Source organism: Petromyzon marinus, chromosome 17 (assembly GCF_048934315.1).
Source record: "Petromyzon marinus isolate PM22_M1 ecotype Great Lakes invasive population chromosome 17, UKy_Petmar_22M1.pri1.0, whole genome shotgun sequence".
In the NCBI taxonomy this organism is placed as follows: Eukaryota; Metazoa; Chordata; class Hyperoartia; order Petromyzontiformes; family Petromyzontidae; genus Petromyzon; species Petromyzon marinus.
In genome coordinates, this window is record NC_133683.1 from 15,663,222 (window position 1) to 15,674,902 (window position 11,681).

An 11,681-nucleotide genomic window follows, 5' to 3' on the forward strand; every position below is an offset into this window, starting at 1 on the left:
TATTTGGCCCCGCCCACTCCAATCGCTTCCAATGCAGTGTTGCCCCCGCCCACTTATTGGAGCCCCGCCTACTTCTCCGCTGGCGTCCCCGCCCGCTTTCCCGCTACCCCGCCCACTCTCCTCTGGCTCCGCCTATTCCCGGCTCCGTGAGCGTGACGTCACGCCTGCCACGTGTAGCGTTGCGTTTACATCGCTACTAGAGTCATCAGCAGTTCCTATGTGCATCAGCAGTTACTATGAGCAGTTCCTATGTGCATCAGCAGTTACTATGAGCAGTTCCTATCGGCATCAGCAGTTACTATGAGCAGTTCCTATGTGCATCAGCAGTTACTATGAGCAGTTCCTATCGGCATCAGCAGTTACTATGAGCAGTTCCTATGTGCATCAGCAGTTACTATGAGCAGTTCCTATCGGCATCAGCAGTTACTATGAGCAGTTCCTATCGGCATCAGCAGTTACTATGAGCAGTTCCTATCGGCATCAGCAGTTACTATGAGCAGTTCCTATCGGCATCAACAGTTCCTATGAGCAGTTCCTATCGGCATCAGCAGTTCCTATGAGCAGTTCCTATCGGCATCAGCAGTTTCTATGAGAGGTTCCTATCAGCATCAGCGGTTCCTATCGCCATCAGCAGTTCCTACCGGCATCAGCAGTTGCTATCGGCATCAGCAGTTGCTAGTGACGGTTCCTATCGGCATCAGCAGTTTCTATGAGCAGTTCCTATCGGCATCAGCAGTTACTATCAGCGTCATAATTTTCTATCAACAATTGCCATGAGCATCAGCGGTTCCTTTCAGCATCGGCAGTTTCCTATCAACAATTCCTATCAACACCAACAGTTTCAAGAATCGATTTTGAAAACGGTTACCAGTGATAGTTTTAGCCTAAACGCAACGAACCGTGGTGCTGTTGCTGCATTGGCAGCGATGCACACGCACAAATAACAAACACTAAACACATTCGTCAATAAAACTCTGGCCCTAAAAGGACACACGATATATAATGGCAATGTTTTTGTGCAACGGCCCTTCATAGCATAATAAGGGCCGTTTCTCGAAACGTCGGGCATGTGGAGACAGGAATGCTCCTAACTCTTCCGCGACGCCGACGCTGCTCAATCTCACGCCACCTGCTGGCTTCTATCACGCATGACCGTTTCTCAAACTAACTATCCATGGAATTAGTAACAATTCAACGTTAACGAATCCTTAATTGTCATAATTATTACCCTTTAAATACCCAGGAAAAGCATCAGTGAGTCCCAAGACTCTGTTACAGTGAGGGTCCTGCCAAGTAGTTTTGGGATCATGCTTTGCATGATTTGCATGATCCCAATTGAGTAATTTTCGGTGTGTTTGATTTATTTGGCACATTGGGACCATGCCGCTGACACCCGATGGCCTTCCTCTTGCAAATAACCAGGTAATAACCAGGGCGGCCGCTGGATTCAAACCGCGGAACATCTGCGACACAAGCCTAGCCTGGCACAAACGCCGTGTTAACGTCACCGCCACTTAGCGGCGAACGGGAGTCGTCGTCGTTGAGCGCGCCTGTGTTAGGCAAAGAGTTTCTCGCGTAATCTGTATGTGCAGCAGGCGCCTCCATGATAATGCGAGGCGGCGGCGGCGGCGATGAGATGAGATTACGAGTGGGTGATGCTCCACGGCGCGTGTCTTCTTCTTCCTCTGCCGGCGATTGATAGCGACCTCGCCTCCCACATCAATACCGGGGGAAAACAGATATCATAAGCGGCACACCTCCGTTGTGTCTACACGCATACCTAAACATTAGAGAAAAAAAATGCACTCCGTATGTTTTATTCCGTTAGCATCCTGGCTTTCCAGAGCAGTCGTATCAAACAGCGTTTGTATTAAAAAAAAAACCCTCTGATCCGGTTTCCACCTGCTGGGTCTCATCATCATCAGCAGTCAGGGGTCTTAAACGAAAGCTGCTGGCTTGGTATTAACAACTGGTTGAGAAGATATTCAGCATCCCATAACCCTCCGCCATCTCCCCACCGCTCCCCTACGATTCTACGAATTGGCAGAATTCATTGAATACGCCGTGTTGAATCTGCCGCCGCTGGACCGGTCCAACTATTACGCCACAGATGTTGGCTGTGAGCAGGGCTGTTGCGGTGGGCACGCTGCGCGCCCCGTGAGGGATGGTGGTGGGTCCCTGTGGAAGATTGTGGGACCGCGCGGGTCCCGTGGGGATGTTTGAAGTTGGTAAATTAGACTCAGCGAGGGCGCGGGGGCCTGGGGCGAGGAACTCGCGGCGCAGATGAAATGAATGCAAAACAGAGAGGAGACATCAGAGGGAATTGCGTGCTGGCAGCACGCATACACACAGGACAAAGGTCCCCCGTATAGCCTGAACAGACTGTTGGGGCAAGTGTTGTTAGCGAGCACCTATGAAGGCCGGAACAGCACACTAGGGGATGGGTGGCCAGCAACCACGCCCGGCTGCCTTTGTCTCCCCAGTGGCGATGTTTGCACACCGCATTAGGTACTCATTTGAGGCTGAGTCGACCTAGGGGATGCCCAGGACCAATTCAGATAATCGTCACTGGTGTTGGCCGCTCCAACATTATCATCCACACACATAAACACAACACTATCACCCACACACCACTCCAACGTGTAGACTTGAATCCGTAGCCCTGTGGATTATACGGTAGTTGTACATTCTATACATTCGCGTCACTCGTTGTCTCGACTCACCGCTCTAGATTCTGGGTGGCACTGAATCGGGCCCACGGTAACGCGGCCCAGCGATGGCCCATTCGCCGTTTTGCTACAGAGGGTCGCGGTTCGATTCCAGGGGCCGCCCTAGATGAATACTTCGGTGTGCATATTAATTGTAGACGTAAGACTGCTTCGCTCACAATACACATTGAAAAAGATCCAATGGCAACATTCGCAGGAGAGGACCACTGTGTGGCGGCGTAAATGAGGTTCACATTTGCCCAATTAGAAAAATGACACCGCAAATTTACCCAATCGGGATGATGCACAGCAATCATCGCCCCACCACCCACCTCGTGCGAACGTGTGGCAGGACCCTCCCGAATACGAGTCATGAGGTTCAGCGAGCCTTTCCTGGAATCGTGACCACAGGCGTGACGATTAATCCAAACAGTGATACGCACGTGCACTTGAAGACGAGGAAAGATCAGCTAAACAACGATACGATGAATTTCCTGCTGAGGCAGTGCTCAACTCCTGAGTCGGTGGTGGACATTCCACATTCTTATGGCGGGGCAGAGTATATCTACAGGACAACCACTGCTGTCTTCCCTACAAAGCGGTTCTCACTTTCATCGATGGGCTGCTGAGTCAACCCCCAGCGAATAATTCAACTCGCAACCTCCCGATTGCGAGCCGTGAGGCGATGTTTCAGGTGGCGAGCCTTCTTCATAGCAGAGAGAGAGAGGGGCCAACACTGTTGTCCCATTTTAGGCCGACGGTGTTATTGACGGATGTGTTTATTGGTGGTTATTTGTGTTTATATCCACAACTGCCAGCGCGGGATCACACGCGCAATCAGTTTGAGCTTCACCGATTACCCTAATGATAGATTACAGCCAATAATCGACAGTCACCGGGTAGCGATGATGGAAGGGGGGGGGCGTAGGAGAGGGAGGGGGGGGCAGTGGGGGATGCGGGGAGGGAGGGACTGACGAATCTGTGTACCCGGTGATGCATGGACACGCAGAGACCCTGGAGGGTGGGGGTGAGAATGGGGGGGGGGGGGTGAGGATAAGGGGGGGGGATGAGGAAGGGGAGGACCCCCCCCCCACCCTGCTTCCCCATCCCTGCGAGCCGCGTGTGTGGAGAGATATTGCGACTATCCGGGATTCAATCGCAACCCACAGATTCTCCCGACTGTTTCACTAAATATACTTAACAGAGGGGGAGGAACACACGGGTGGACGGACACACAGCCTGACATATAGAAACGCAGACTCAGAGAGAGATACACATACACACACGGATACACACGCACGTATCCGTGTGTTTGCTTCGCTATGTGCCACGGTGTGTATGTGGGGAGCGGTGGCGCAGTGGTTAGCGCACTGCGCTATGAACGCGGCCAACATCGTTGACGAATATGCGAACCGGATGTACACGTCTTTTAACCGGTCATGGGCCTCCCCTAGATAGACTCAGCCGTAAATGAGTACTTGGTGCGGTGTGTAAACATCAATCATTGGGAATACAAAGGCGGTCAGGTGTACTGCTGACCACCCACTCCCTCGTGTGTGGTGTCGGCCTTCAAAAAGTTATCGTTAACAGCACTCGCCTCAACAGTCGGTGGAGACTATACGGAGGGTCTTTGTATGTGTCAATTGTGTTCACTTTTCGATTCTCGGGAGAGTCACGTGGCTCGCAGCGAGGTGTGAGTCAGGTGGGTGTCACTTCTTCGCTGCCCCGTTTCGCTCCTGGATCCGAGACAATGGGAAGAGAACAATAGGTCGTTCACATTCAACGAGAAATAGGCGAAACAAAACAAAGACAAAGACTCCCCCCCCCCCCCGTCTAGCCTAAACAGACTGTTGGAGCAAGTGCTGCTAGCAAGCACCCATAAAGGCCGGCGCGCGGCAAACGAAGGGGTGATGTGGTCATGACCACTCACGGCCGCCTCCGTGTCCCCAGCGATGATGTTTACACAATATACACCAGGTACTGATTTAAGGCTGAGTCGACCTAGGAAAAGCCTACGCGAGAGGGAATCCAACTCGGGTTTCTGCGTTCGTAGCACAACGCGCGAACTTCTGCACTGTACTACCAACGTCGCCCACTCACGATGATGATGATCCCCCGCTGGAGACGGAACAGACTGTTGGGGCAAGTGCTGTTAGCGAGCACCTATGAAGGCCGGCGCGGGACACGAGGGGGTGGGTGGCCAGCACCACGCCCGGCCGCCTTTGTCTCCCCAGTGGCGATGTTTACACACCGCACCAGGAACTCATTTGAGGCTAAGTCGACCTAGGGGAGGCCCAGGACCGGTTCAGATAATCGTCACCTGGTGATGACGGTGAGTGGGAATCGAACTCGGGTGGGCGGGTTTGTAGGGCAGCGCGCTAACGCTCCCATACACATAGTGACAGACACACACAGATACTCACACGCACACAGACGCGCCCTGAAGCAGGCAGTTTGTATGCATGATGGAGAGGGGTGATTGTGTGAGAGTGAACGAGTGTATGTGATGGAGGGTGTGAATGCATGAGTGATGGTGTGTCGTGGCAATGTATGATTGACGTTATGAGTGACGGTGTGTGTGATGTGTGTCATTGTGTGTTTGATTGATGGTGTAGTTATGTGAGTGATTGTCTGTAAGTGATGGTGTGTAGTGTGACAGGGGGCGTGATGGATGGGGTGTCGTTGTGCGAGTGATGGTGTGTGTGTGTGATGCTGTGGGTGACTGTGAGAGTGATAGGGTGTGATGTGTGTGTATGTCATATTTTGGGTTAAGCTGTGAGTGATGAAGTGATGGTCTGTTAAGGCTTGTGTGTGTGGAGTGTGTGTGTAGAGTGTATTGTGTGTGTGGAATGTGGTGTGTGTGGAGTGTGGTGTGTGTGTGGAGTGTGGTGTGTGTGGGGTGTGGTGTGTGTGTGGTGTAAAGTGTGGTGTGTGTGTGGAGTGTGGTGTGTGTGGTGTAGAGTGTGGTGTGTGTGGTGTGTGTGGAGTATTGTGTGTGTGGAGTGTGGTGTGTGTGTGGTGTGTGGGTGTGTGGAGTGTGGTGTGTTTGGAGTGTGTTGTGTGTGGTGTGTGGTGTGACATGCGAGAGTGTGCGGCATGTGGGGTGTTGGGGGCTTTGAGTGGTTTACCCTGACAGTTTACCTCGACACGATGATTACCTACCCTCGCGACCACACAGACCACACAGACCATAAATATTCTACACATAAATACCATAGAGAGACATAAATACCCGCCCGCTATCAAACTCTCCATCTGTAGACGCGCGTGGCGGGGCGAGGAATTACGCCCCCGCCTCCCCCAACTCCGCCTCCCAGTGTAGAGTGGTGGTGGCCTCTTCGGCTCTAATAGCGACACAGCCACACAAAGAGAGAGATGTGGGGGGTGTAGGGGAGAGATGGGAACGAGGGAGATGGGAAGAGTCTTTGGGGAGGGAGAGAGATCGGATACAGAGAGAGAAAGCTATGGAAAAGAGAGAGGAAGCGAGATTTTGATCGTGGAGAGAGATGGGTGAGAGATAGGAGAGACAGAGAGAGCGGGGGAGAGATGGGAGATAGATGGGAGGAGATATCGGATAGAGAGAGAGAGAGACAAAGCTATGGGAAAGAGAGAGAGGAAGGGAGAGTTTGATCGTGGAGAGAAATTGGGGAGAGAGATGGGTGAGAGAGATAGGAGAGACAGAGAGTGGGGGAGAGATGGGGGAAGAGGAGACGCAGCGAGGGGGAATCTGTTCCGCCGAGTGCGTGTGCGTAAGACACACACACACACAGACACGGTGTGTATCATACTCGTACAATATGAGCACAAAGTTTTGCTCGCTGGCTGGCTGACTGGAGGGAAGGACGCACGGACGGTCACGCCCAAAGGCCGAGAACAACGAGCCTTGTGCAGACGACAAAGTGCGCGTGAGACACGCGGCCGTCGTGGCGCCCTGACGCAGCAAATGAGGGCCCAAACCTCCCTCACATTTCTCCCCCAACCCCTTTCCTATCCCGGCCCCTGGACCCCCTCCGGCCCCTAGGGCCCCCGGTGCAGTTGCACCGCCTGCGCACTCGTTGATAGCTCTTGCCGCTGGAATGAGGTGTGAGGGAAGGGATGACTTGGGGGGTGGGATGAGAAGAGGGAGGTGTTGGGGAGAGGAAGGTAACCAGGAGCCCTCTGCTTAGTGACCGCGCGTGTGGGGGTTCTATCCTTGCCCCATCACTTATACCCCGACCCGGGTCTTCACCCAAGCCTCAACAGTGACCATAGCCATCGCCTTGAAACTAGTTCTAAGCTAAAACTTGTCTCGGGCACGAACCTTTGGCCCTTATAATTAACCCTGACCCTAATACTGACCCGAAACCCTGACACTGACCCGAACCCTGACCGAGAGAGTTGGTGGGGGAGGAGGAGGGGGGATTGCGGGCCGTGGAGTCGGCGGGGATCTCAGGGCTGGGAGCAGTGGGGCCAGAGGTGAGAGATGAGAGGTCAGGTGGTGATGATCGCTATGGGGGGAGGAGGGGGGGTAGCAGTGGAGGGTGAAGGGAGGGGGGTGGAGGGAGGGGGGGGGCAGACGCGACCCCACCCTCGTTATCTTTGCGCAGCGCTTCAAGATCGCGGCTAATTGCTCTCCGCGCCCCGCACCAAACACCACTAATTGGTTACGCCTATAACTTCATTCGGTCGCGTGTGGGGGAGCGGGGAGGAGGAGAGGGCAAGCCGCGTGTGGTGTGTGTACGCGCGTGTGTGGGTGTAGGTCAACTTATGGGGAGCGGTGGTGTAGCGGTTAGGACCACGCTGCGCTACGAACCCGGCGAGCCGAGGTCGATTCCCGCTCACGGCCGATACCGGTGACGATTATCTGAACCGGTCCTGGGCCTCCCCTAGGTCGACTCAGCCTCAAATGAGTACCCGGTGCGGTGTGAACATCGCCACTGGGGAGACAAAGGCGGCCGGGCGTGGTGCTGGCCGCTCACCCCCTCGTGTGGCGTGCCGGTCTTCATAGGTGGTACTCGCTCACAGCACTTGCCCGAACAGACTGTTAAGGCTATACGGGGAATATCTGTCTTTGTAGGTCGTTTCAGACTCAAATGTGTACCTGGTACGATGTGTAAACATCGCCACGAGAGAGACAAAGGCGATCGGCGAGGTGTTGGTCACCCACCCACTCGTGTGCCGTGCCGGCCTTCGTAGGTGCTCGCTAACGGCACTTGCCCCAAAAGTCTGTCAAGGTTATACGGGGGATCTTTGTCTTTGTTGCAGCGGGGATTGGTGGGCGCAGTAGTTAAGGCGTCCGCGTTCGATTCCCACTCACGACTACAATCGGCTACGAATATCCAAATCAACCAGCCAGGAAGCTGGTCCTCCCCTAGGTAGACGCAGCCTCAAAAACAAGTGATTGGTACGGTGTGTGGCAAGCACCACGCCCGGGCATCTTTGTTTCCCGAGTACACATTTGCAACAGGTACTCATTTACGGCTGGGTCGACCTATGCGAGGCCCGGAACCAGTGACAAATACTGCGTGAGCCACTGACGTTAGCCGTGTCGGGGTTCATGGGGCATAGGTGTGTGTGTCTGTTAAGGTTATACGGGGGATCTTTGTTTTTTGGGAATGGAAAGGTGGCGACGTGAGCTCTGGGAGGCTGGGGGGGGGGTTAATTAGGGGGGGGGCGGAGGGGGGGGGGTAAGGGGACCCCCCCCTGTCCCGGCTGCTGTCGGGTCCGAGGCCCAATTAGCAGTTTCCCAAAATGCCACGCGCGTCTCTGCTAAGGGCACGTCGCGATTGCGTGCACACAGCCACTTGTAAAAATCCCCCGTGTAGCCGATGCCGGCGATTGAGGCAAGTGCTTTCAGCGAGCACCTATTAAGGGCGGCACGGCGCACGAAGGGATACAGTACCACCGAACCTGACCGCCTTTGTCTCTCCAGTGCTGATGTTTACACACTGTAGCATGGGGGAGATCCAGGACCGGTTCAGATAATAAATCATCGTCGACGTTGGCTGCCGTGAGCGCGGGAATCGGACTCGGTTCACCGGGGTTTGTAGCGCAGTGCGCTCACCACTACGCCACCGCTCCTCACTCACCGCGACGCATCCGCGGCGTGTCGGCGCGCGTGCTTGTCCGTGATTCCCGCGGGGTGTCGAAGGGAGGGGAGAGTGGGGGGGGCTAGAGGGGAGAGGTGGAGGGGAGCTGTGCCTCAACCCGGCTAATTGGAACCAAGTGCGAGGAGAGCGCGCGGATAACGAGACACGTGCGCCTGTGTGCGCGAGTGCCTGGTACATCACCACTGGGGAGACAAAGGCGGTCGGGCGTGGCCGCACTCGCCACCCCGTCGTGCCGGCTGTCAACGGTGTTCGCTCACAGCACTTGGCCCGACAGCCTCGCTCCGGACGAAACAGCAGCTGCTTCCTTGGGCATGCGGGTGGCTGGGCATTGCGGGCTGCGAGACCGAGCCAGCGCTAATGATGCTGGGTGAGCTGCGTCCCGATCTCTCAGGGATCTGTGAGCTCCTCACGCAGTGCAGCCTGGTTCGATCAAGGGTGGATCCGAGGCAGGGCCAGCCTGAATGGTTAAAGCCGCGCAGGTGATGAGCGCAAAGGTGTCCACAATTTGCTGGCAACAAAAAAAGAGTTTCCCCGTCTAGCCTTTAACAGACTATTGGGGCAAGTGTTGTTAGCGAGAAGCACCTATTAAGGCCGACAGGACACACGAAGGGGCAGGTGTACAACACAACGCTCGGCCGCCTTTGTCTCCCCAGTGCTGATGTTCACACACCGCACCAGATACTCGTTTTAAAGCCGAGTCGACCTCGTGGAGGCCCAGAAGCGGTTCAAATATTCGCCACCGACCAAATGCTGTTCGTGAGTGGGAAACGAACTCGGGTCGCCGGGTTCATCGCGCAGTGCGCTAGCCACTGCGTCACCGCTCCCACGCACTCACATAAATATCCCCCATGTAGCCCTAACAGACTGTTGGGGCAAGTGCTGTTTGCGAGCACCTATGAAGGCCGGCACGGCACACGAGGGGGTGGGTAGCCAACACCACGCCCGGCCGTCATTGTCTCCCCAATGGTCATGTTTACACATCACACGGGGTATCTCATTTGAGTCTGAGTCAACCTAGGGGAGGCCCATGACCGGTTCTGATAAACTTCACTGGTGTTGACCGTGAGCGGGAACCACTCACACACTCAGAACCACTCACAGATAGAACCACTCACACACACAGAACCACTCACACACATAATCACTCACACACAGAACTACTCACAAAGATCCACCCACACACACAGAACCACTCACAGATAGAACCACTCACAGATAGAACCACTTACACACACAGAAGCACTCACACAGACAGAACTACTCACAAAGATCCACTCACACACTCAGAACCACTCACAGATAGAACCACTCACAGATAGAACCACTTACACACACAGAAGCACTCACACACAGAACTACTGACAGATAGAACCACTCACACACACAGAACCACTCACAGATAGAACCACTCACAGATAGAACCACTTACACACACAGAAGCACTCCCACAGACAGAACCACTCACACACACACAGAACCACTCACAGATAAAACCACTCACGAACACAGAAGCACTCACAGAGAGAACCACTCACAGAGAGAACCACTCACACACACAGAAGCACTTACACACACACAGAACCACTCACACACAGAGAACCACTCACAAACAGAGAACCACTCACAAACAGATACACTCACCCAGACAGAACCACTCACACACAAATAACCACTCTCACACACAGAACTCACAAACACAGAACCACGCTCACACACAGAACCACCTACACACAGAACCACACACACACACCACTCACACGCAGAATCACCCCCACACACACCACTACTCACACACACAGAACCACTCACACATACACACCGCTCACACACACAGAACCACCCCCACGCACATAACCACCCACAAATAGAACCACTCACACACAGAATCACCCCCACACACAGAACCACTTACACACAGAACCACTCACACAGAATAACCCCCACGCACATAACCACACACACCACTCACACACACAACTCACACACACAGAATCACCCCCACACACACAGAATCACCCCCACGCACATAACCACTCACACACACACCACTCACACACACCACTCACACACACAGAATCACCCCCACACACACAGAATCACCCCCACACACAGAACCACTCACACACAGAACCACTCACACATACAGAACCACTCACACAGACTCTGCGAGTGAGGGCCACCCACCACCCACCTCCACCCCCCCTGTCCCCGTGTTTCTATTGACGCGCGCCGCCACAACAAGACGCCGCTGTCACTGACGGGGGACGGATGGACCCTGCGGGAGCAATTAATGCGAGTCGGGAGGGAGGAGGGGAGGGGGGTGGAGGGGGGTGGAGGGGGGTGGGTGCCCCGCCCTGCCCCGCCCCGCCCCGCCCCTTCATCCTACCAGAAGTCACTCCGGATTCCCCCTTCTCCAGTGCGAGTCTCTGTGCGAGTCTGCGTGAGTGCGTGCGCGCAGTGACGGTAATTATCTGCGCCGGTCCTGGGCCTCGCTCGTCCTCCGTCGACTCAGTCTCAAATGAGCACCCCGGGGCGGTGTATCAACATCGCCGCTGCTTGGTTGGACGATTGTTTGATTGGCTGATTGATCGGTTGGCGGGTTGATTGGTAGATTGATTGGACGATTGATTGGTGATTGATCGGTTATGATCTCCCTGGGTAACTGCAGGGACACGCCGCTGCTGAGATTGAGCATGGAACCCCCAAGTGACAACGTTTAACTGGGGTAATCAGGGACCCCTGAGCGATGCTAGGGGCCCACAATCTAGGGTACCCCTCCACCAGGCCCCCTCATATCCCTCAACATCCCTCACCCCGCAACCCCCACCCCTAGCTCCCATCGCTGCACTCCTGCTGATAATGATGAATATGATGCTGCTGTTAC